The following is a 27,215-nucleotide window of genomic DNA, read 5'->3' as shown; positions in this document are numbered from 1 at the left end:
CCAATGCTTCCACTATTTCCATAGCTCTTTCAACACTCTGGGATGTAAAAGATCAGGTCCTGGGGATTTATCAACCTTCAGTCCCATTAATTTCTCCAATATGACCTTTTTATTATTATCAGTTTTCTTCAATTCCTCATTCTTCCTAATCCCTTGGATCTCTAATTCTGGGAGATTTCTTGTATCCTCCTCTGTGAAGACAGACACAAAATAATCATTTAGCTTCTCTGCCATTTCTCTATTTCCCTTTATAAATCGTCCTGACTCTGCCTGTAATAGACACCCATTTATCTTAGTCAAACATTTCCTTTTTACATACCTAGACAAGCTTTTACAGTCTGTTTTTATGTTGTTTGCTAGTTTGCATTCATATTCTATTCTCCCTTTCTTTATCAGTTTCTTGGCCCTCCTTTGCTGTATTCTAAAATGCTTCAAACCCTCAGGTTTACCACTATTTCTGGCAAGTTTATAAGCCTTTTCTATTAATCTTATACAATCCTTAACTTCCTTTGTTAGCCATGGTTGACTGGCATTTTTGGGTTTTTGTCTCTTGAAGGAATGTATAATTGCTGTAGTCTATGTAACAATTCGTTAAAGATTATCCATTGCCTATGTACTATCATACGTTTTAATGTATTTTCCCAATCCACCTCAGTCAGTTTGCCCCTCATACCTTCATAATTTCCTTTATTCAGGTTTAGTACCCTGGCTTCAGATTGAACTACCTCACTTTCAAACATAATGTAAAATTCTATCGTATTATGGTCACTCATTTCTAAAGGATTAATAGCAAGGTTATTAATTAGCCATTTCTAGTTAGATAATACTAGATCTAAAACAGCCTGTTTTCTGATTGTTTCCTCAACGTACTGCTGTAGAAAACCATCCCTAACACTCCAGAAACTCGTCATCCACAGCGTTAGTGCTGATTAGATTTACCCAGTCTATATGCAGATTGAAGTCACCCATGATTACTGTATTATCAATGCTACATGCTTCTCTAATCTCCTGATTAATACCATGCCCCACACTACCACGACTGTTTGGTGGCCTATAAAAAATCTCATACCAGTGTTTGCTGCCCTTTGCCATTTCTTAGCTCCACCCAAACAGATTCCACATTTTGGATAAAAACAAAATACTGCGGACGCTGGAAATCTGAAACAAAAACAGAAAATGCTGGAAAATCTCAGCAGGTCTAACAGCATCTGTGCAGAGAAAAAGAGTTAACATTTTGAGTCCATATGATTTCTTCAGAGCTGAGTTTTCCCAACATTTTCTGTTTTTGTTTCATATTCAACATTTTGTTCTCCAGATCTGAGACCCTCCTTTACTAATGTACTGATCCCATCCCTTATTATCAGCGCAACACCACTTCCTTTTCCTTTTTGCCTGTCCTTCCTAAATGTCGAATATCTTTGAATATTCAGTTCCCAGTCTTGCCATGTTTCTGTAATGGCAATTAGATTATACTCACTTTACTTGTTTTTGTGCCTTAAATCATCTATCTTGTTGCAAATGTTGCATGCCCTTAACTTTGTCTTTTCAACATTATTCCGCATGCTAAGCCTAGTTGATGCTCGCCTGCTTTCTAATTTTGCTTATTACTTTTCTACTACCTGTTACCAACTTCACTTCTTTCCAATTTGAGCTACCCCTCAGGTTCCCATCACCCTGCCAAGCTAGTTTAAATCCTCTCCAACAGCACTGGCAACTCGCTGTGCAAGGATATTAGTCCCGGCCCTGTTAAAGTGTAACCCGTCCATTTTGTACGTCCCACCTGCCCTAGAACCGGTCCCAATCTGATTCCCTCCCTCCTACACCAATTCTCTAGCCACGTGTTCAGTTGCTCAATCCTCCTATTCCTATGCTCACCAGCATGTGGCACTGGGAGTAATCCTGAGATTACTGCTTTTGAGGTTCTGCTTTTTAATTTCCTTCCTAACTTCTTAAAATCTGCTTTCAGGGCCTCATCCCTCTTCCTATCTATGTCATTGGTACCAATGTGGGCCATGATCTCTGGCTGTCCACCCTCCTCCAGAAGGATGTCCTGCAACCGCTCTGTGACATCCTTGACCCTGGCACCAGGGAGGCAACGCACCACCCTGGAGTCACGTTTACAGCTGCAGAAGCACCTGTCTGATCTCCTGATTATCAAACCCCCTATCACTATTGCTCCTCCACTCTTCTTCCTCCCCTCCTGTGCAGCTAAGCCACCCGTGGTGCCATGGACCTGGCTCTGGCTGCACTCCTCTAAGGAATCATTGCCCTCAACTGTATCCAAAATGGAAAACCGATTAGCAAGCCAGATCGACTCGGGGGCCTCCTGTACTACCTGCCTGGTTCTCTTAGACTGCCTGGCGATCATCCATTCACTCCCTGCCTGCACGCTCCTAAACTGCGGTGTGACCACCTCCCTAAATATGCTTTTCACGTAGTTCTCTGTATTGCCAATGCACTAGAGTGACTCCAACCATCGCTCAAGTTCTGAAGTCCAGGGTTCAAGTTTCTGCAGCCAGTGACACCTCCTACAGATGTGTGCATCTAGGACACATGGTGCATCCATGACTTTCCACACACCGCATGTTGTACGTTGCACTTGGCTGAGCTGTGCTGCCATACCGTAACTTTAAAAACTATTTATTACAATTAGAATAAGCAGAATAACTTACCAGTCAGTCACCAATCAGCTTCTTCCCCTGTACCAAAGTAAGAGCAGATTGCTGGAGGCTGAAAAAGGTAGTAAAAGAAAGGAGCACCTCCCTCGCCAAGCTTCCTCATTCACCAAGCTTCTTCACTCACCAAGCTCCCAGCTTGAGCACTCTGTGCAGGACTGAGAAACCTGTTTTTTTCCTTTCTGAAAAGTAAATGATACAAGCTCTGAAAAGCAGTTTAAGCTAGCTGAGGAAAAAAAACTAGACTATCGATAGAAATTAAAGTTTAAAACTCCCTCACTTGCCAGACTCAGTAGCTTTCGATGCAGACCAAGCCGCACCTGATTGCTCCAGCAAAGATCCATGGTTTGATTGTCTTCCTTTTGTGATGCAATCCTCTGTTTCTGCATAGTAACTAAGTCTATTGTGCGGAATATGACTGATACCTATGTATTACTAAAATGGTGTATTATAGAACACACAACAGCCATATGCATTTTAATAGTTGTATCATCTTACTATGTATACTCCACATAGATCCCGCAGAGCATTATGAATATCCAGTTTTCAGTTTGAAGAACCTCTCTTCTGAATTTCAGCTCTTTTGTCCATATTTGGACTAAGGCTGTAATGTGGTCGGGAGCTGAATGGGCTCACTGAGCAGCAGTGAGCAGGTTATTGCTGAGTAAGTGCCGCATGATACCATGGTTGACAGCACCTTCCATCGCTTTGCTGATGATTGAAAGTAGACTGATGGGGAGGTAATTGGTTAGGTTGGACTTGCCCTGCATTTTGAGCACAAGACGTACCTGGACAATTTTCCACATTGTCAGGTAGATGCCAGTGTTGTTGCTGTACTGGAAGAGTTTGGCTCAGGGTGTGGCTAGTTCTGGAGCACAAGCCTTCAATACTACTGTCAATGCCCACAGTCTTTGCTGTATCCAGTGCCTTCAGCTGTTTCTTGATGTCACATGGCGTGGTTTGAATTGGATGAATCTGTGATGCTGGGGACATTAGGAGCAGGCTGAGATGGATCATGCACTCCGCACTTCTGGCTGAAGATGGATGCAAATGCTTCCGCCTTGTCTCTTTTATTGATGTGCTGGGCATCACCGCCATTGAGAATGGGGATATTTGTGGAGTGTCTCCTCCAGTTAGTTGTTTAATTGTCCATCATCATTCACGGCTGGATGTGGCAGTACTTTGATCTGATTTGTTGCTTGTTGGATCGCTTATCTCTGTCTAACGAATGCTGCTTACGCTGTTTGGCATGCAAGTTGTCCTGTGTTGTTGCGTCACAAGGTTGATTCCTCATTTTCAGATATGCCTGGTGCTTCTCCTGGCATGCCCTCCTGCACTCTTCATTGAGTCAGAGTTGACCCCCCAGCTTGAAGGTAATGGTAGAGTGGGGGATATGCCAGGCCATGAGGTCACAGATTGTGGTTGCATATAATTCTGTTGCTGCTGATGGCCAAAGCATCTTATGGATACCCAGTTTTGAGTTGCTAGATCTGTCCGAAATCAGTCCCATTTATCGCATTGGTAATGTTATGTAAGAAATTGAGGTCCTTAATACAAAGGTATTTTCTGCATAATATAAAACACTCTAAAAGCTTTCTAAAAAGGCAACAGTTTTTAAACAAATTTTGGAAACAGGCAAGGTCACTTAGTTCAGGCTGCCATTTGACATTCGTAAGCTAAAACAAGGAAGTATTCAATGAAAGGCATGACACTAGGAAGTTCTGAAGAATAAAGGGACATTGGTGTGTGTATCCATGGATCTCTGAAGGCGGAGGGGCATGTGAGTGGGCTGGTGAAAAAGGCATATGGGACACTTACCTTTATCAATCGAGGCATTGATTACAAAAGAAGGGAGGTCATGTTGGAGTTGTATAGAACCTTGATGAGGCCACAGCTGGAGTATTGTGTGCAGTTCTGGTCGCCACATTATAGGAAGGATGTGATTGTACTGGAGGGGGTGCAGAGGAGATTCACCAGGATCTGGGATGAAATATTTAAGTTATGAAGAGAGGTTGGATAAACTTGGGTTGTTTTTGTTGGAGCAGAGAAGATTAAGGGGCGACCTGATCGAGGTGTACAAGATTATGAGGGGCATGGACAGGGTGTTTAGGGAACAGCTGTCCTCCTTAGTTGAAGGGTCAGTCACGAGGGGACACAAGTTCAAGGTGAGGGGCAGGAGGTTTAGGGGGGATGTGAGGAAAAGCCTTTTTACCCAGAGGGTGGTGAGGGTCTGGAATGCACTGCCTGGGAGTGTGGTGGAGGTGGATTGCCTCACATCCTTTAAAAAGTACCTGGATGAGCACTTGGCACCTCATAACGTCCAAGGCTATGGGCCAAGTGCTGGTAAATGGGATTAGGTAGGTAAGTCAGGTGTTTCTCATGTGTTGGTGCAGACTCAATGGGCCAAAGGGCCTCTTCTGCACTGTGATTCTGTAATTAATAGGATGGTGTCTTGTATGCCTCCTTGATTGAATTGTTTAGAAAAGACCAAGATATGACTCTCAGCATGATGTAAACTAAAAAGTTCACCTTGAGCAGGGTGATGAACAGTGGCATAATAACCACCCTGATAATTTAGGAACATATCCTGTATGAATTGGTCAGAAGGGTTTGGATAAGTGATTGACACTTGCTAAGCTACCAGCCCCCAGAAAAAGGGTATATTAACAAGTACTCAGGCACAGGGGCCATGTCCTGGTGAGGCCATGCTGACTTGCTAGTGAAGTGGCATTGCTCGTTGGGCAGCTGTCTTCTTCAGATGGAAGATGGACGAGTGGAAGAGGAGGAAGATTGAGGGAAAAGTTTCTTAACACTTTGACTAGAAAGCAGAATGCTGTTATCACCAGCTACTGAGATCAACACACTCTGCCAACTGCCCATTTGCCCTCCAGGATCAATAAACTGCTCTCAAATGTTAAGGGCCGTGTAATTTTTTTCTGCCTATTTAGTTAATGTATCATATCAAAACTGTTGCTTCTTAATAAACTCAATTAACTATGTTAAACTACATTCAAATAGTTGACTACTTATCTTAGGTATCTGAAGCCACACAATATGATGGAGGATATCCTCAATGTGAAGATGGGACTTGGTCTCCAAAAGGACTATGCGGTGGTCACTCCTACTGATACTGTCATGGACAGATGCCTCTGCGACATGTAGACTGGTGAGGACTAGGTCAAGTAGGTTTTTTCCTTGTTGGTTCCCTCACCACCTTCCGCTGACCCACCCTAGCAGCTGTGTCCATCAGGACCTGGCCAGTTCAGTCACTACTGGGGCTGTTGAGCCATTCTCAGTGATGGACATTTAAGTCCCCCACCCAGAATACTTTCTGTGCCCTTGCCACCCTAACTGTTTTTTCCAAGTGGTACTCAACATGGAGAATTACTGATTCATTAAGGGCGAGGGGGTAGAGGTGCTATAATCAGCAGGAAGTTTCCTTTCCTAAGTTTGACCTGATGCCATGAGACTTCATGGGGTCCAGAATCAATGTTAAGGACTGCCAGGGAAACGCTCTCATGACTGATTACCACTGTCCCATCACCTCTGGAAGGCCTGGCCTGCCAGTGGGATAGGATATACCTAGGATGGTGATGGTGGCATCTGACACATTGTAAGGTTTGATTCCATGAGGCTGTTACTTGACTAGTCTGTGGGACAGCACTCCCAATTTTGGCACAAGCCCCCAGATGTTAATAAGGAGGACTTAGCAGGGCTGGATGCACCATTGTAATTTCCAGTGCCTAGTTTGACACTGGGTGATCCATCCGGTGTCATTCCTTATTGATTTTTCTGAAGTGGTTTGATACATCCGCTGATTCAACTGGCTGGGCTTCTCACAATTTGGAGTCAGCGGAGGGGTCAAGAGAGGTGGTGATTAGGTAGATCTCCATGTCATCAGCATCCATGTAAACCTGATGTGTTTTTGAATGACTTTGCCAAGGGGCAGCATGTAGATGAGAAATAGCATGGGACCAAGGATAAATCATTGGGAGACACCAGAGAAGTTGCAGTGAACACATAATAGAGGTATTCAAAATTATGAGGGGTTTATTATGAAGATAGATTAAATAGGGAAAAACTATTTTCTTTATCAAGTGGGTTGAAAACCAGATGTCACAGATCTAAAGTAATTGGCAAAATAAATAGAGGGTAAATAAGATATATTTTCCGTACAGAAGGTTGCTGGGATCTGGAAAACGCTGCCTGGAGCATGGTGGAAGCAGATTTCCTAGGAGCTTTACAATTTCAATTTACTTGAAAAGGACTAATTTGCATTCTTATTTGGATAAAACTGAGGTGTGAGACTAAATTACACAACTGTTTCAAAGAGTCAGCAGAGGCACTATGGGTCAAAAGGCCTCCTACTGTGGTGCAAGATTCTATGATTAGAACTGCTTTTCACTTGCCATCAAATGGCAAGATAGGCCTTTGGCCTGTAATTTTCCAAAATGGCGAGTTTCTTATCTTGGCTATTTCTTTTGACGGAGATGCAGTTTGGAGATATTGGCCCAAGTTTTGTAGTTGTATGACAGCAAAACTGTCAGAATTCAGCATCATTACAGTTGTGAAGCTGATAGTAACTTCTGCTGTTTCCATATGCGCAGTTAATTGCAGAAATCTAGAAGTTACTTTGTGATTCCCTGCTCCTCTACAGTATGCACTGTTGAAGTCCCTGCAAATGGTAATCTTTAGAAATTATTGATCTGATGAGAACATCTCCTTTTATGCTATAATATTGCCATTAAATGGCACCCAAAAACGTGACACCTTGTTAATGAGATGCAACTGGAATTTAAACAGAGTGCTAAGTCAAAACTTCTGCTGAACAGCCAACTAACTATATGTTTATATAATGCTAAAATTTTCCATTGTGAGAGAAATTTCATAGCTTTTTAATATTGTACAACTTTTAAGAAGTTTGGTTCTGGTATTTAAACTTCTAATGCGCATGTCCCAAACTTTATTTTGCCCTCTGTAAAGTTCAAAGTGAAGCATAATCAGTGCGCTTTACTTCCTGGTTTGCTGTCTGAGAATTCTTCACCATGAAAGCTGCTAACCCTGCTTAATGGCATCACCATTTCTGGATGCCCAAAGACCGCTATGGCTTGGTGCCAAGGTCAAATTAACATCAGGAAAGGAGAAATCCATGTCACAGGGATTGCTAGATCTTTGTGGATAGCTTTCTTCAAAGTCCGCAGCGGGTGCCATAACTTTGTCACTGACTGCAAAATTCAAGCTATTGTACTCTTTGGAGCTTTAGTTAACCTTTCTAATGCTCCTGCAGTCCTGACTATAAAGTGACATTAGCAAGAGGAAAAGAAGCAGGCCATTTATGAGCCTCTTGGTGAAGGGTATGACATATGTTGCAGGTGGACCTACAAGGTTAAAGGTGGCATTGAATTGCTGCATACAATCTGAAGAAGCAGTCCATGTCTATATGTGGCAAGACCTGTACAATATTCAGGCTTGGGCTGATTAGTGGCAAGTAGTATTTGTGTCATAGTGCCAGGCAATGACCATCTCCAACAAGAGAGAATCTAAACATCTTCCCATGACATTCAATGGCAATACCATAATTGAATCTCTACTATCAACATTCTGGGGGGATCCATTGACCAGAAATTTAACTGGACCAGCCATATAAATACTGTGGCTACAAGTGTAGGCCAGAGGTTGGGAATTCTGTGCCCGAAAACTCACCTCCTGACTCCCCAGAGCCTACCCACCATCGATAAGACACAAGTCAGGAGTGTGATGGAATACTCTTCACTTGTCTGCATGAATGGAGCTCCAACAACACTTAAGAAGCTTGACAGCACCCAAGACAAAGCACCCTGTTTGATCTGTACCCATCCACCACCTTAAACATTCACTCCCTCCACCACTACCACCATGCACAGTGGCAGCAATGTGTGCCATCCAAAAGATGCACTGCAGCAACTCACCAGTGCTTCATTGACAAAACATTCCAAACCTGTGATGTCTACCACCTAGAAGGACAAGGGCAGCAGATGCATAGGAACACCATCACCTGCAAGTTCCCCTCCAAGCCACACACCATCCTGACTTGGAAATATATCACTGTTCCTTTACTGTCATTGGATCAAAACCCTGGAATTCCTTTCCTAACAGCACTGTGGGTATTCAGCTCACAACCCATAAAAGAATAAAAAACAATTGGACTCCCATTTGAGCTTACAGCTATTCTGTCATTTGTGCTTTTACATAGGGAGGAAAATAAAATTAAAAATTGAATTGTAGTAAAATGCTCTTGTACACCCAAGTAAATGATTTTGGGGAAGATTGATGAAGGCTGAGAAACAGCGGGCAGAATTTTGCCCTCGACGGGCGGGCTCTACCAGCTCGGTGGTGGACGGGCAGCCAATCGCCTCCACCGAAACGGGCCCTGCTGCTATTTTGAGTGGGCGGGCCAATGTCACACGAGATGGGACACGTTAATAAATATCACATAAAGTTTATTGAAGTTTTTTAAAACAGACATGAAACCTCATCCTGCCGGTGGATGAGGTTTCATGTTTTTTCAGAAGCCTGCTGGGGCTCCTGGCCTGCCCACCAGCCTTAAGGTTGGACGGGCAGGGCCTTTAATTGGCTTAATTATCCTGTCAATGGCCTCAATTGGCCATTGACAGGTTGGCGGGCGGACAGTGCAATCAGCTGTCCACCCGCCTTCCTGAATATTTAAATAGAGCGGGATGACGTCGGGGGTTCCATTCTGTTTAAAAATTAGATACTTGCCCTTTACCATTTACATATTTTAGAAATTTCTCCTTTAGAAATTGGTCCCAAGTCCCACAACTGAAGTCTTGACATTTCTTCCCGATTTCTCTCTGTCTCCTCATAATAGTTAACCCTCAGTTGACATGCTCTGTGGCATATTGGCATGCTGTTTGTTTTGAAAGAGTACTTGGCAACTACTTTCTGGGCCTAAAGGTCATTCAATTTCTCTACTACACAGTCGAAAAGAATTCGGAAAAATTCTGGCCAGTATTTCTACCAGTTCCCTCAGCTGAAGATGTGTACTGGTGACAGCAGGGATGAGGAAGAGTAGGAGCAGAAGAGCAAAGAAAATATGAAAGAAACTGACAGAAGAAAAACAATTTTAAAGAATTTAAGTTAACCTAGTTTCCACTAATTTTCTTATACTTTGTTGATTAGCATATGTCTTGCTCATTTCAGTTAGAAAATGTGAAAATAGTACTGGAATTACTTCTCTAATTTATGTTTGAAATTAGAATGATGCATAATATGATGATTCTGGATGAAACAGACTGGTTGGTTCTGCATTGAAGATTATCATCCTTTCAGCAATCTATCACTGCCCAGTTGTGGGACTTGGGACCAATTCTACCATGGAGGAGAAATTTCTAAAATATGTAAATGGTAAAGGGTAAATGGTAATTTTTAAACAGAATGGAACATTAAGGCTGTTGTCATGTCTACAACTTACTGACTTTTGAGAAAGGTGAGGGAGGGAAGGGGTTGGAGTTGGCGGGTGGGGGGGGTGGGGGGGTGCATTCGCAGGATTGGCATCAAAGGTAAGGCAAAAGCATTTGCAACAGTCTCCAGCCAGAAGTGCTGAGTGGATTATCCATCTAGGCCTCCTCTGGAGGTCCCCACCATCAGATGCCAGTCTTCAGCCAATTCGATTCGGCGTGATATCAAGATTCGGCGTGATATCAAGAAACGGCTGAAGTCACTGGATACTGCAAAGGCAATGGGCCCTGACAATATTCCGGCAATAGTGCTGTAGACTTGTGCTCTTGAATTTGCCATGTTCCTCGCCAAGATATTTCAGTACAGCTACAGCACCAGTATCTATCAGGCAATGCGGAAAATTGCCCAGGCATGTCCTGTACACACAATGCAGGACAAATCCAACCCAGCAAAACTGCCCCATCAGTCTACCCGCAATCATCAGTAAAGTGATGGAAAGGGTCATCAACAGTGCAATCAAGCAGCACTTGCTTAGTATTAACCTGCTCACTGACGCTCAGTTTGGGTTCTGACAGAGTCACTCAGCTCCTGACATCATTACAGCCTTGGTTCAAATATAGACAAAAGAGCTGAACTCCCGAAGTGAGGTGAGAGTGACTGCCCTTGACATCAAGGCAGCATCTGATCGAGTGTGGCATCAAGGGGCCCTGGTAAAGCTGAAGTCAATGGGAATCAAGGGGAAAATTCTCCGCTGTTTGGAGTCATATCTAGCACAAAGGAAGTTGGTTGTGGTTGTTGACGGTCAGTCACCTCAGTTCCAAGATATCACTGCAGAAGTTCCTCGGGGTAGCATCCTCAGCCCAACCAACTTTAGCTCCTTCACCAATTACCTTCCTTCCATCAATATTCAACACCATTCGCTATTCCTCAGATAATGAAACAGCCCAGGTCCAAATGCAGCAAGACCTGGACAATATCCAGGCTTGGGCTGATGTGGCAAGTAACATGTGCCACACAAGTGCTAGGCCAGACTTTGACCCAGCAAGTGAAGGAATGGTGATATAGTTTCAAGTCAGGATGGTGAGTGGCTTGGAGGGGAACTTCCAGGTGGTGGTCTTCCCATGTGTCTGCTGCTCTTGTCTTTCTAGATAGTAGAGGTCATGGGTTTGGAAGGTGCTGTCTAAAGAGCCTTCGTGAGTTCCGGCAGTACAACTTGTAGATGGTACACACTGCTGCCACTGTTTTCTGCTGGTGTATGGAGTGAATGTTTGTGGGTGGGGTGCCAATCAAGCTTGCTGCTAGTCCTGGATCGTGTCAAGCTTCTTTGGTGTTTTTGGAGCTGCATTCATTTAGGTAAGTGGAGAGTATTCCATCATACTCCTAACTTGAGCCTTGTAGATGGTGGACAGGTTTTGGGGAATCAGGAGATGAGTTAGTCTCTGAAGAGTTCCCAGCCTCAGTATTTATATGGCTGGGCCAGTTCAGTTTCTCGTCAATGGTAACCCCCAGGATGTTGATGGTGGGGGATTCAGCGATGGTACTGCCATTAAAGGTCAAAGGGAGATGGTTATATTCTCTCTTGTTGGAGTTGGTCATTGCCTAGCATAAATGGCGTGAATGTTACCTGCCACTTATCAGCCCAAGACTGAATATTATTCAGGTCTTGCTGCGTATGGTCACAGACTGCTCAGTGTCTGAGGGGTCGCGAATGGTGCTGAACATTGTGAAATCATCTACGAACATCCCCACTTCTGACGTGATGGAGGGAAGGTCATTGATGAAGCAGCTGAAGATGATTGGGCCTTGGAAACCACCCTGAGGAATTTCTGCAGCAGTGATGCCCTGGGACAGTGATGATACACCCCCAGCAACCACAAACATCTTCCTTTGTGGTATGCATGACTCTAACCATTGGAGAATTTTCCCCCAATTCCCATTGATTTCAGTTTTGCAAGGGCTCCTTGATGCCACACTCAGTCAATGCTGCCTTGATATAAAGGGCACACTTTCACCTCACCTCTGGAGTTCAATTCTTTTGTCCATGTTTGGGCCAAGGCTGTAATGAAGTCAGGAGCTGAATGGTCCTGACAGAACCCAAACTGAGAGTCCGTGAGTAGGTATTGCAGAGTAATTGTGTCTTGGTAGCACTGTCGACCACATCTTTCATTACTTTCATTACTGATGATTGAGAGTAGACTGACTTTTAATTGGCTGGGTTAGATTTGTCTTGCTTTCTGTGGACAGGACATATCTAGGCAGTTTTCTACATTGCTGGGTAGATGCCAGTGTTGTTGGTATACTGAAACAGCTTGGCTAGGGATGCGACAAGTTCTGGAGCATATGTCTTCAGTACTATTGCTGGAATATTGTCAGAGCCTGTAGCCTTTTGCTATATCAAGTCCCCTCAGTCGTTTCTTGATATCATGTGGAGTGAATCAAATTGCCTGAAGACTGGCAGCTGTGACCCTGGGGATTCTGGAAGAGGCTGAGATGGATCATCCACTCGGCACTTCTGGCTGAAGATTGTAGCAAATGCTTCAGCCTTATCTTTTGCACTGATGTGCTGGACTCCCCCATCATTGATGATGGGGATATTTGTGGAGCCTCCTCCTTCAGTGAGTTGTTTGATTGTCCACCACCATTCATGACTGGATATGGCAGGACTGCAGAGCTTAGATCTGATCCGTTGGTTGTGAGGTCGCTGAGCTCTGTCTATCACTTGTTGCTTGGCATGCAAGTAGTCCTGTATTGTAGCTTCACCAGGTTGACACCTCATTTTTAGATATGCCTGGTGCTGCTCCTGGCATGCTCTCCTGCGCTCTTCATTAAACCAGGGTTGAACCCTTGGCTTGGTGGTAATGGTAGAGCAGGGGATATGTCAGGCCTTGAGGTTACAGATTGTGTTCAAGTACGATTCTGCTGCCGCTGATGGCCCACAGCGCCTCATGGATGACCAGTCTTGAGTTGCCAGACCTGTTCAAAATAGTGCTACGCAACACAATGGAGAGTATCCTCAATGTGAAGGTGGGACTCGTCTCCACAACTCCTCCCAATACTGTCATAGACAAATGCATCTGCGGCAGGCAGGTTGGTGAGGATGAAGTCAAGTATATTTTTCCCTCTTGTTGGTTCCCTCACCACCTACTGCAGACCCAGTCTAGTAACTATTTCATTTAGGACTTGGCCAGCTCGGTCAGTAGTGGTGCTACTGAACCACTTTTGGATTTGGACATTGAAGTCCCCCACCCAGAGCACATTCTACACCCTTGCCACCCTCAATGCTTCCTCCAAGTGGTGTTAAACATGGAGGAGTACTGAATCATCAGCCAAGGGAGGGAAGTACGTGGTAATCAACAGGAGGTTTCCTTGCCCATGTTTGACCTGATGCCATGAGATGTCATGGGGTCCGGAGTCGATGTTGAGGATTCCCAGGTCAACTCCCTCCCGACTGTATACCATTGTGCCACCACTTCTGTAGGGATGGTGACAGCGGTGTTTGGGCCATTATCTGTAAAGTATGATTTCGTGAGGATGACTATGTCAGGCTGTTGATTGACTAGTCTGTGAGACAGCTCTCCCAATTTTGGCATCTGATATCTGGGGGTGGTGGGCCCAACTCCATCTCATGGCCCTTCTTGAATAGAGGGATTATATTTGCTACTTTCCAGTCAGATTAAATCTTTCCAGAACCTTGTGAATTTTGTAAAATTAATACCAATGCAACTAATACCTCATTAGCCACCTCTTTTAAGACCCTGGGATGAAGTCCATCAGGACCCGGAACCTTGTCAGCCCACAGCTCCATCGATTTGCTCAATAGTGCTTCTCCAGTGATTGTAATTCCACCAAGTTCCTCTATCCCTATCACCTCCCGATTTACAGCAATTTCTGGAATGGTTTTTATATACTCTCTAGTGAGGACAGAGCAAAATATTTGTTCATTTCATTTGCCATTTCCTTATTATCTACTATTGACTCCTCATTCTCACTCTGTAAAGGACCAACATTCACTTTACTTACTCTTTTCCTTTTTAAATGCCTATAGAAACTCTTGCTATCCATTTTTACATTTCTAGCTAGCTTCCTCTCATACTCTAATTTCTTTCTCCTGATTAACCTTTTAGTCATTCTCTGCTGTTCTATATATTCTGACCAATCATCAGACCTGTCACTCATCTTTATGCAATTATATGCTTTTTCCTTAAGTTTGATGATTACTCTAACTTCTTTAGTTAGCCAAGGATGCTGGATCCTCTCTTACAATTTTTCTTTATAGTAGGAATGTACTGATTCTGTGTATTCTGAAAAATCCCCTTAAATGCCTGCCACTGCTTCTCTATTGATCTATCCCCTAGCCTAGTATCCTAGTTCTCTTCAGCTAGTTAAGCCTTCATGCCCACGTAGTTGAACTTATTTATGTTTAACATACTGGCCTTAGACCCACTCTTCTCCCTTTCAAACTAGATGTAAAATTCAGTCATATTGTGGTCACTGCTACCTAGGGGTACTTTTACTCTGAGGTCATGAATTATTCCTGTCACATCTCACAGTATCAATTCTAATATTGTCTGGCTGGTTCCAGAACATGCTGTTCTAAGAAACCATCTTGAAAGCATCCTATGAACTCTCTAGGCTACGACCGCCAATCAGTTTTTTCAATTTCTATGTAGATTAAAGTCACCCATGATTATTGCCATCCCTTTATCACAAGTACCCAACATTTCTTCTTGTATACTTTGTCCTACAATGTGGTTACTGTTAGGGAGCCTGTAGACCACTTCCACTAGTGATTTCTTTCCCCTACTATTCCTCATCCCTAACCAAACCGATTCTTCATCCTGTTCTCCTGAACCAAGGCCATCTCTGACTATTACACTATGCCATCCTAAAACTGAAGTAAACGATAATCGGGAGTTGACTCATACCTCATACAAAGGAAAATGGTTGTGGTTATTGGGGGTCAACCTTCTCAGCCCCAGAACGTCTTTACAGATGTTCTTCAAAGCAGCATCCGAAGCCCAGCCATCTTTAGCTGCTTGATCAATAATCTTCCCTCCATCATAAGGTCAGTCATGGGGATAATGACTGATGGATGCACAGTGTTTAATCCTATTTGTAACTCCTGAGATACTGAAGCGGTCCATGCCTACATTCAGCAAGATCTGGACAACATTCAGGCTTGGGCTGAGAAGTGGTTAGGAACATTCATGCCACACAGGTCCAGGCAATGACCCTCTCCAACAAGAGAGAACCAGGCCATCTTCCCTTCACATTCAATAGCATCACCATCACTGAATCCCCCATTATTGGCACTCTCGGAGTTACCTTTGGCCAGAAACTGAACTGGACTAGTATGTAAATACCGTGGCTGCAAGAGCATGTCAGAGGCTGAGAATTCTGGGGTGAATAACTCACCTCCTGACTCCCCAAAGCCTGTCCACCATCTACATGGCACAAGTCAGAAGCGTGATGGAATACTCCCCATTTTTTTGGACGAATGTTACTCCAATAACAGTCAAGATACTCAACACCATACATCACAAAGCAGCCTGCTTGAATGGCACCATATCCGTGCCACCTTTAGCATTCGCTCTCTTCACTATTGCGGCACAGTGGCAGCAGTATGTACTATCTACAAGATGCACTGCAGCAACTCACCATGGCTCCTTTGACAGCACTTTCCAAGCCGATGACATCTACCTCCTCAAAGGACAAGGGCAGCAGATGCATGGGAACACCACCACCTGCAAGTTCCCCTCCAAGCCATTCACCATCCTGACTTGGAACTGTCTTGTCTCTACGTCAAAATTTTGGAACTTCCCTTCCAAACAATAGTGCGGCTATGCGTACGCCATAATGATTGCAGTTCAATAAGACAGCTCATCACAACCTACTCAACAGCAGTTTGGGATGTGCAATGAATGCTGGCCTTGCCAGTGATGCCCACATCCCATGAACAAATAAAAACAACTCAGCAGAAACACTGTCTGAGTCTCTCTCTGTTTTCACTGATCTTCTGCTGAAAATATACTGGCTCCATGGGAAAAGCCCTGAGGAAATTCCCTGCATCTTTATTTGACTATCCATGCTTCCTACTGGGGCACCAAGAAATCAGTTAAGCAATTTAATGATGTTTTCAGTGGTTTGTTTGCATGACCTCAACACTGTTTGGTCAGAGTATTGCTGTTTACTAACAAGAAATAACTTTTAATGGTGAAAACTTTAATTGCTAAACTACAAAAAATATCATTTATATAAATTGTCATTTTTTAATCCTGCAACATACTGTTCAGAAAAAACTATATATAAATAGGATCAATACAGAAGGTCTTTATGCAGTTCGAGCATACAAACCTTACTTTCTGTTGTTACACTTTTGCAAATCCTGAGGTCCACATTTTCCTTTCAGTTTTGCTGTGTTAACTTTCACTGTCACAGTTAGTTCATAAAGCATTTGAATCGCTTTAAATTGTTCCTCCAAAAAAAAATGAACACATTCATCCTCTCTGCTTTAATTTGCAGTGTGCCTGGAAGAACTCCCAGTATCTCTCTCAGTTTTATCAGTGTCTGAAGTGTTCTCCATTTCATTGCTGGCCTCTGGAGTTCTGTCCTGTTGAGCGCAGTTTGGAGAGGACATAAGAAAATAATTAATAGGAGCAGGGATACACTATACAACACCATGGGTCGGCTTTGTCATTCAGAAAGATCATGGTTGATTTTCTCTATCAACTTCACTTTTTCAACCTACCCCCACCTCATTTGATTCCTTTACTGCTCGAAATTCTATTCGTCTTGTTCTTGAATATACTCATCAAATGAGCATTCATAGCCCTCTGGTGTAGAGAACTCCAAAGATTCACAACCATCTGACTGAAGAGATTTCTGCTCATCTCAGTCTCAGGATGGCACCAACGGTAAATCCTGTCCTCTGCTGTCCCTGACACCATTGTATGCTTCAGCTTGCTTGCACCAAAGAGGCACCCACTACCAGAATAAAAGACTCAACAGATGTGCTAGTATATCTGACCTTGCCTGCAATGTATCCTATTACAGTGCATCCTCAGCAAGTATGACTTTGAGGAATTTTTGTACTCTGTGGTTAGCTGGTCATGTTATAGGTAGATCTCACTTAGTCACAATTTCCTGTCATCATGAAACTCAAGAAAATCTGCATCCTACAATTTCATACAGTGAAACTGAAAAGCAGGCAGATGTAACAGGAGTGGGAATGGCATACCTTTCAGAAATGTGCCACATCAAGGTTTGCAATGAGAGTGGTTGGAGATAAATCAGGTCAGATGAGTTGAGGATTGGGCAATTGACAGTAGTGGAAGGAAGAAGTAGGATTGAGGATGAGAGGAAGTTCATCAAACTGGTGATGAGGAAGGTGATATTGGGTGAGGAGTGTTGTGACGGTGTAGGATTGACAAAAGAGAGTGGGAGCAGGTGCATTGTATAGGCTGGTTAAATATTGCCATTTGCTGACTTTTTCTGACCTACTCAAGTTATTGAAATCATTTTGACGCTATCCAAGATTTCATTATGACACTTCTGAAACTAATTTCTTCAGCTGAACAAATTAGCAACGGAGGTTACTCACACAAGGTGAGGCGAGAGTGACTGCCCTTGACATCAAGGCTGCGTTTGACCGAGTGTGGCATCAAGAAGCCCTAGCAAAACTGGAGTCAATGGGTATCGGGGGAAACCCTCTGCTGGTTGGATTCATACCTAGCACAAAGAAAGATAGTTGTGGTTGTTGGAAGTCAGTCATCTCAGATCCAGGACATCATTGCAGGATTTCCTCAGGGTAGCGTTCTAGACCCAACCATCTTCAGCTGCTTCATCACTAAACTTCCTTCCATCATAAGGTCAGAAGTGGGGATGTTCACTGATGATTGCACAATGTTCAGCACCATTCGCGATTCCTCGGATACTGAAGCAGCCCATGTCAAAATGCAGGACATTATCCAGGCTTAGACTGACAAGGGTTAAGTAACATTCGCGCCACACAAGTGCCAGGCAATGACCATCTCCAAGAAGAAAGAATCTAACCATCGCTCTTTGATGTTCAATGGCATTACCATCACTGAATCCCTCATTATCAACATCCTGGGGGTTACCATTACCAGAAACTGAACTGGACTAGCCATATAAATACTGTGGCTACAAGAGAAGGTCAGAGGCAAGGAATCGTGTGACGAGTAACTCACCTCCTGACTCCACAAAGCTCATACTCCTGACTTGCGCCTTGTAGATGGTGCAAGATGGAATGCCCCCCATTTGCCTGGTTGAGTGCAAGTCCCACAATGCCCAAGAAGTTTGACACCATCCAGGACAAAGCAGCCCGCTTGATTGGCATCACATCCATAAACATTCACTCCTTCCACCACCGATGCACAGTAGCAACAGTGTGTACCATCTACAAGATGCACTGCAGAAATTCACCAAGGCTCCTTTGACAGCATCTGCCATACCCATTACCACCTAGGAGGACTAGGGCAGCAGATAGATGGGAACACCACCCCCTCGAAGTTCCCCTCCAAGTCACTCACTATCCTGACTTGGAAATATATCGCCCTTCCTTCCCTGTCACTGGGTCAAAATCTTGGAACTCCCTTCCTAACAACACTATATGCACCTGCACCAAATGGGGCACAATTTCGCCCTTGGTGGGGGCGGGTGGGTGTGGTCAGAAGCCGACCGCCGCCCATGATCAGGGCCGGTCTGTGGTTTCACACTGGTGGGCCAATTAAGGCCTGCCCAGCATGAAATGCATGCTCAGCGCTCAACGCAGCCTGTGTGGGGTGACGGAGGAGAACAAGTGTGAACTTTGCGATTGCGAACTGGAAAAGCTCCCTGAGGCACAGAGCTGCCTCAGGTAGATGAACAATTGTGAAAATAAAAAAAATAAAAATAAAAAATGTTAACAAACATCTCCCCTCATGTGACCTGCCACATAAGCGGGGACATGTTAGAAATTAGGTTGAAATTTTTTTCCGTTTTTTAATGGCGGATTGAAACCTCATCCCGCACGTTGATGAGGTTTCGCTAAAAATGCAAAGGCCACTTGGCTTTTCGCTTGCCCACTAACTATTAGGTTGGACCGGCAGTGAAAATTTTATATCAGTTGGATTGCTAATGACCTTAATAGGCCTTAATAGGCCTTTTAATTGTCAGCAGGCGCGCTACCAACTCCCGTGCGTGCCTGCTGACTGAAATATTGCGCGAGTGCGCATTGCCATCAGGACACTTGCCCATGTAATTGCACGTCATTTTACATTCGAGTGGGTCGGGCATATGCCCACCTGTTCAGCGAAAAATCCTGGCCATGGATGCAGCGGTTCAATAAGGCAGCTCACCACCACCTTCTCAAGGGCAACTAGGGATGGGCAATAAATGCTGGCTCAGCCAGTGAAGCCCACATACCATGAATGAATAAAAAAAATTCTCAGTAGTTTAAGTCTTCACAGTCACTGTGTATGCTAGGCATCCTGGCGGGAGAATGGCGATCTGCATCATGGTGCTATTGTCTTTCAACGATCAATGGGGAATCCAGCTTTGAGACTCCCATCAATGATGAGGCTAGCACCATCCGAAACTTTAATCTCTCCGCACCGCACTCTGATCTTTTGTCTGACACCCCAGCCTCTCCGCGGCGGGTTGACCGAGGTGTATGGCACCGCTCCTGCTCCAAGGCATCCTGCTCAAACCTGAATAGGATTAGGAGGCTCTGGGGGGGGGCCTCTACTTGACCAATGTTGTTATGGTCCATCTTCTCCTAAAAGGACAGAGGAGCATTGATTAGTCTACTCTCTACCTGCAGCGCCATTGCAGCCTGGCCAACCACACCTGAGGAATACCTTGCAGGGCACACCTAAGTCGTGGCCCTCGAGTTGCAAGGCTCTCAGTCCAAGCAGCCAAGGCTTACTCCCTTGACCAGCTCTGGCATCATTGACAGTTGGCACTCAGACTCTAACACCCCTGAGCTCCACAGGGGGATGCCCAGACCTTAACACTTCAACACGCTGATCCATGCCAACACAGTACTCACCCTTCCCGAGTGCAGCAGGTCATTAAACCTTTTGCAGCACTGTATCTGTGTGCGCTGCTGACCTGTGCTGCCACCTCCTCCCAAGCTCTTTTTGTTAGGTGGTGTGGCCTCCTCTTTCCATCTCTGGGAACAATTGTACTCCTCCATCTCTGGGAACGAGGGTACCCCTCTTGTCAGCCACCTCCTCCAGGAGGACCCATGAGGCACTCATCTGTAAACCGGGGGACCCACCTGACCTGCCCTCATGCCTGGCGTCTCCAGCCGCACTTGAGACCATAACTTCAGTTTTCAGAACTCTGCAAATATGTTCTTTTCTGGCAGCCTTCAAGGAGCTGGCTGTGCCGTTTTTAAGCCTGCTGTCATTGAACCCGGTGGCTGACAGGTCTCTGCCCCTGCCTGGCCCTTTCTGACCTTTGGGAAGACATGTTTCATGCTGGGTGGGCCTTAATTGGCCATCCAGCATGAAATCGCGATCGGGAACCGATTGCGGGCGGTGGCCCGTTTCCTGACCCTTGGGCCCGCCGATCACGTGCGCCTGCCAAGGGTAAAATTCAGGCCACTGGTTCAACTCAACTGAGAGTTGTGTTTCCATTCATAACGATTCTATGATTGGCAAAAGAAGCAGAAGCCAGATGAGGAAAAATATTTTCACGCTACTTGTGGTGAGGTGAGGAATGCAAACTTGAAGTGTGCTGGAGGCAGACTCAGTCATGGCTTTCTAAAGTGAATTGGGTAATTATCCAAACAGAAAAAATTGTGGGGGAGTGGGACTAGCTGAGCTGCTCTTGCAGAGAGCTGCATGGACTCGTCCTACGCTCTAACCATTGTATGATTCGATACCTCTAACCCATGCCGCCTTCGTTGTGACAGCTGTTTATTTTGTATGCTCCTGTAGAATAGAACATCCAGGAAGCTTCACTAAACTGGGGACCACCCTCTCTTTTTAGACATTTCATTACGCTTGTTCAATTATACTTTTAAAGTAACTCTGACGCTCTGTTTCGTTCCTGAGCTGCATCAGGCCTTTAATTATGCACTGAAATTGTGTTCACGTGAATGGGTGTCGTGCATTCTGGCGCACGATAATGTTGTGAATTCCTGAAACATTATTCAGATCACATCTGGCTGTTAATGTTGTCCTTACTACCCTGTTGTGTGGGCTCATCATCTGCTCACTCCCTCTCCTATACTCCATTCTCTTTTCCAAATTAATACCTGAGCCCATATCTTCTCTTATCCTGTTTTGAGTTTTTAGAAAAAGGTAAGTAGTTAAATTCTGAAAGCAAGTGGTCTCTATTTATCATGATTATCACCTACAATTTGTTATGCAAAAATGTAAATATTGTAATGACTGACACTTCTGTGATACAGAGGGCCAAACAGAAGCATAAAGAGAAAATAGAGATTGAGACAGGTAATTTCAAGAAGCAAATGCAAATGTAATGCTTGTAAAGTTTTTTTTAAGAACATTTCAAACCAGTACTGACATATCTCCTCCCCAGTGCAGTCAAGCCCATGCTTTTTCTTCACTACAGATAGACAGGAGTCAGTTAGGAATTCTCAAATAAACATTGCACCGTATTCTGCCAATTTCCAGGTTCCCCATTGTAGTGAAACCAGACTGAAGTGTACTGCCATACAAAGAACAAAGAAAAATACAGCACCGGAACAGGCCCTTTGGCCCTGCAAGCCTGCGCCGATCATATTGCCCGTCAACTACAACATTTTGCATTTCCAGGGTCCGTATCCCCCTATTCCCATCCTATTCATGTATTTGTCAAGCTGCCTCTTAAACACCACTTTCGAACCTGCTTCCATCACCTCCTCTGGCAGCAAATTCCAGACACTCACTACCCTTTGCATAAAAAACTTGCCCCACACATCTCCTCTATAGTTTTCTCCTCTCACCTTAAATCTATGTCCCCTAGTTATTGACTCTTCCACCCTGGGAAAAAGCTTCTGACTATCTACTCTGTCCATGCCACTCATAATTTTGTAAACTTCTATCAAGTCGCCCCTCAATCTCCATCGCTCTAGTGAGAACAATCCGAGTTTCTCCAACCTCTCCTCATAGCTAATAACCTCCAGACCAGGCAGCATCCTGGTAAACCTCCTCTGCACCCTCTCCAAAGCTTTCATATCCTTCTGGTAATGTGGTGATCAGAATTGCATGCAATATTCCAAGTGTGGCCTAATCAAGGTTCTATACAGCTGCAGCATGATTTCCCAGCTTTTATACTCAATACCCCTGCCAATGAAGGCCATGCTGCAAAACCATCTAATAATAGTGCTGCAAAAGTCCCAAGTTTCTTACACTACTGCTGCTAAAGCTCAGGGCTGTATCCCCAGTCCTACTAAAGCGTGGGACTACCCCAATTGCAGTGAAACCCATTCCCCTACTCGGTTCTGCTAAATATCAGGTATCTAATTACAGCTGCCACCTTCTGAAAACCATGATGCTATTTATTCTTAGCTCTTCCTGCACACATGCTGTGCAAAATTGGTACAGGAATCTTTTAAGGAAGAAATCTGGGTGCAAACTGTTTGTGTGTGTGTGTGTGGGGAATTTATGATTGAAATATAAATGTATACCTTTAAATTGGGGACTGAATTATATCTATACGACCATAAGACGTAGGCCATTCGACCCATCGAGTCTGCTCTGCCATTCAATGAGACCATGGCTGATCTGATAATCCTCAACTCCACTTTCCTGCCTTTTGCCCATAACTCTTGATTCCCTTACTGATTAAAAATCTGTCTATCTCAGCTGTGAATATACTTAACGACCCAGCCTCTACTGCCTTCTGCAGTAAAGAATTCCACAGATTTACTACCTTCTGAGAGAAGAAATGCCACCTTATATCTGTTTTAAATAATTACCCCCTTGCTCTGAGCTTAAGCCCTCTGGTCCAAGACTCTCCCACAAGGGGAAACAACCTACCCTGCACCTACCCTGTCAAGCCCCCTAAGAATCTTATATGTTTCAATAAGGTCGCCTCTCATTCTTCTATACTCCAATGAGTACAGGCGCATCCTACTCAACCTCTGTCCGTAAGAAAATCCCCCCATCCCCGGGATCAACCTAGTGATCCTTCTTTGGACTGCCTCCATGCCAGTATATCTTACCTTAGATATGGGGACCAAAATTGTTCACAGTATTCTAGGTGTGGTCTAACTAGTGCCTTGTATTGTTTTAGCAAGATTTCCCTACTTTTGTACTCTATTCCCTTTGAAATAAAGGCCAACATTCCATCTGCCTTCCCCATTACCTGCTGAACTTGTATGTTAGCTTTTTGGGATTCATGCACAAGGACTCCCAAATCTGTCTGTGCTGCAACCTTCTGCAGTCTTTCTCCATTTAAATAATATTCAGCTCCTCTATTCTTCCTGCCTAAGTGCAAAACCTCACATTTTCCCACATTATATTCTACCTGCCCAAGTTTTTTGCGCACTCACTTAACCTCTCTAACCTCTGTAGACTTCTTGTGTCATCCTCACCACTTGCCTTCCCACCTATTTTTGTATCATCCGCAAACTTGGCGAAAGTACATTCACTTCCCTCATCTAAGTCATTAATATATATTGTAAATAATTGAGGCCCCCAGCATGGATCCTTGTGGCACTGCACTAGTTTACAGGTTGCTATCCCAAAAATGCCACCCTTATCCCAACTGTCTGTCTTCTATTAGTTAGCCAATCCTCTATCTGTGCTAATATACTACCCTCAACACCATGGACTCTTATCTTATTTAGTTGCCTAATGTGTGGTACCTTATCGAACGCCTTTTGGAAATACAAATATATTACGTCTACTGGCTCCCCTTTATCTATCCTGCTTGTTACCTCGTCAGAGAATTCTAATAAATTTGTCAGGCATGATTTCCTCTTCATGGAGCCATGCTGACTCTGCTTAATTAGACTATGTATTTTTAAATGCTCTGCTATTATGTCCTTTATAATAGACTCCAACATTTTTCCAATGACAGATGTTTAGCTAACTGGCCTGTAGTTACCTGTTTTTTGTCTCCCTCCAATTTTGAGTAAGGATGTTAAATTGGACATTCTCCAATCATCTGGGACTTGTCCAGAATCTAAGGATTCTTGGAAGATTGCTACCAGTGTATCCATATCTCTGTAGCTACTTCCTTTAATATCCTAGAATAGAACCTATCATGTCCAGGGGACTTATTGGCCTTTAGCCCCATTTGTTTCCCTAGTACTTTTTCTCTAGCGATAGTTATTGTATTTATTTCCTCCCCCCACTTTTGCCCCTTGATTAGTTAATATTTTTGGAATGCTATTAGTATCTTCCACCTTGAAGACTGAAGCAAAGTATTTATTCAACTCCTTTGTCATTTGTTGGTTCCCCATAATTATTTCCCTAGCCTCATTCTTTAAGGGGCCTATGTTCACTTTGGCCCCTCTCTTTTTATATATTTAAAGAAGCTCTTACTGTCTGTTTTCATATATTATATCTATATGTCCAGTCTAGTTATTCTGCCACCAGTAACCCTAACTAACCTGAACACTAGGGCCCGGAATTTCCTCTCTGGCTTGCGAAATGCGAGTCAGGCCATTTGCGGCTTCGAAAGCACACGCCCAACTCATGACTGACTTTGCCCAGCATATTCATTTTTTTCTGGCAAGGGGTGGGTTCCATGTGCAGTTTTCAAGCTGCAATGCAGTGCAGGAGGTGTGCGGTAGGAGTGTGGATGTGAAGGTGGGCTCATTAGAAGGCCTGACTTCGTTCTCAAGGACAGCAGGGCAGCTCCCCAAATCATTCTTAAGCCCCCTAAACCTCACCCCTCATGCCCCCCACCCAACTCCATGGCCCCTCCATGTCAATCATATTTCCTCCATGCCCAAGCCTATGTATCTTCCCCAGTCAGTCACACAGTATCTACTATGTACAACCCACAGGAGCCATGGGATTGCAATAGGTGCAAGTGAAAAAGAAATAAACCTCTTTTAAAAAAAAACTAATAAAACTCTCATTCAAATCTCTGTCATTGATTCTGCAAAAAAATAACTAATTCTATAAAAACAAAAGCTTAATCCCTTAAGTGGTCATTAAGTTGTGTAAACAAGCAACCATACATTCAGGAACCGCATCAAAAGTACATCAAGTTATTACAAGCTCTTAAAATTATCAGTCACTCTCTTGAGCAGCTGTGTCACAGATACACAGAATTGTTACAGCACAGAATGAGCAATTTACATCATGCCATTCCCCCACCTTCTCCCTATTACCATGTACATTCTTCTTTTTCAGATAATCCAATTTCCTCTTGAATGCCTCCATTGAGCCTGCCTCCACCACAGTCTCAGAGCTGCGTAATCCTTTGCTTTTGGAATTCAGCCAAGCATTCATAGTGGCCGCAACTATCTAAGCGTTAACTTTCAGTTCCATACCCCCCTGAAAATGATGGTGTCTTTTTCATTTTAAAGCCTTTTAGTCGTTGGAGCAAAGCAGGTGGTTGGATTGTTTTGATGCTAACCAGCTGGGCAATTCATTTCCAAGTAACATATATTTGGACATTTAAATCTCAGTCAAAAGCGTGACAGGAGAGTTTTCCAGCACATTTTTCTACAGTTTTGAATACATTGTGGCACTTTCTCCATTAGGAATAAATGTCAACACTTACACAATGCTGGTCAATGTAGTGGTCAACCTACCTTTGCAGGACAGAGCCCTATGATCTACCACTGTATTAAAAATACATCTACATTACAATACAGTATCTAATAGTGACATTTGAAGGTGTCAAAGCATTTAACACTCACCTGTCAGAATGTCCCAATACCCTCAGCAGGCTTTCTCCAGTGTCATGAACTCTTCAAGGAGGTGTGTTCTTTTGGGCTTTCAAAACCTACACCAGCAGGCGAAAATAGTGTGGTGAAGGAAATTCAAATTTCCTATGGCCCTCACAATGGTGACCCTGACCTCTAAGAGGTGCGTATGGGTTTTGCACCCAAGATCTTCCTGACCCACAAAATGGCCAGATGAAAATAGCGCGGGGTCAGAAAGACAGAGAGAACTTGTTTTTGCAGCCAAACCATCACAAATTCAGAACTCTGATCTTATTCCTGCCTCCTTTTGGAGATGATAAATCTGGCCATAGGTCTCAATTCCTCATGTGACTTGCTACCAGAGATTTTGCTTTATTTTATCATGGGTTGTGAGCATCGCTGGCAAGGTCAATATTTACTGCACATCCCTAATTGCCTTGGAGAAGGTGGTGGTTAGCTGCCTTCTTGAACCACTGGAGTCCATCTGGTGTAGGTATGCCTACAGTGCTTTTAGGAAGGAATTTCCAGGATTTTGCCCCAGACTCTCTGAATGGACAGCCATATAGTCCTAAGGCAGGATGGTATGTAACTTTGAGATGGTGGTGTTCCCATGCATCTGCTGCCCTTGTCCTTTTAAGTGATAGAGGTCATGGGTTTTAAAGGTGCTGTTGAAGGAGCCTTGGTGAGTTGCTGCAGTGCATCTTGTATATGGTACACGCTGTGCATTGGTGGTGGAGGGAGTGAATGTTTATGGTGCAGGATAGGGTGCTGATCAAGTGGACTGCTTTGTCTTGGATAGTGTTAAGCTTCTTCTATTGGAACTGTACTCATCCCGGCAAATTGGAAATATTTCATTGCACTCTTGACTTGTGCTTTGTAGATGGTGAACAGTCTGTAGGGAGTCAGGAAATGAGTTATTGCTGCAGATTTCCCACCCTCTGTCCTACTTTGTAACCATAGTATTTATATAGCTGATCCAGTTCAGTTTCTTGTCAATGGTAACCCCCAGGATGTTGATGGTGGGGATTCATTGATGGTATTGTTATTGAATGCGAAGTGGAGATGGTTAGATTCTCTCTTGTTGGAGATGGTCATTGCTTGGCACTTGTCTGGCATGAATGTTACTTGTGCCGGATCAACCTAGTCTGAATTTTGTCCAGGTCATGCTGCGTGCATGCATGGATTGCTTCAGTATCTGACACGTCATGAAGATTACTAAACTCTTGTGGAAACATTGC

This window comes from Carcharodon carcharias, chromosome 18 (genome assembly GCF_017639515.1).
Source record: "Carcharodon carcharias isolate sCarCar2 chromosome 18, sCarCar2.pri, whole genome shotgun sequence".
Lineage (NCBI taxonomy): Eukaryota > Metazoa > Chordata > Chondrichthyes > Lamniformes > Lamnidae > Carcharodon > Carcharodon carcharias.
The sequence above is the reverse complement of the archived record's forward strand: the minus strand, read 5'-3'. Positions refer to the sequence as shown.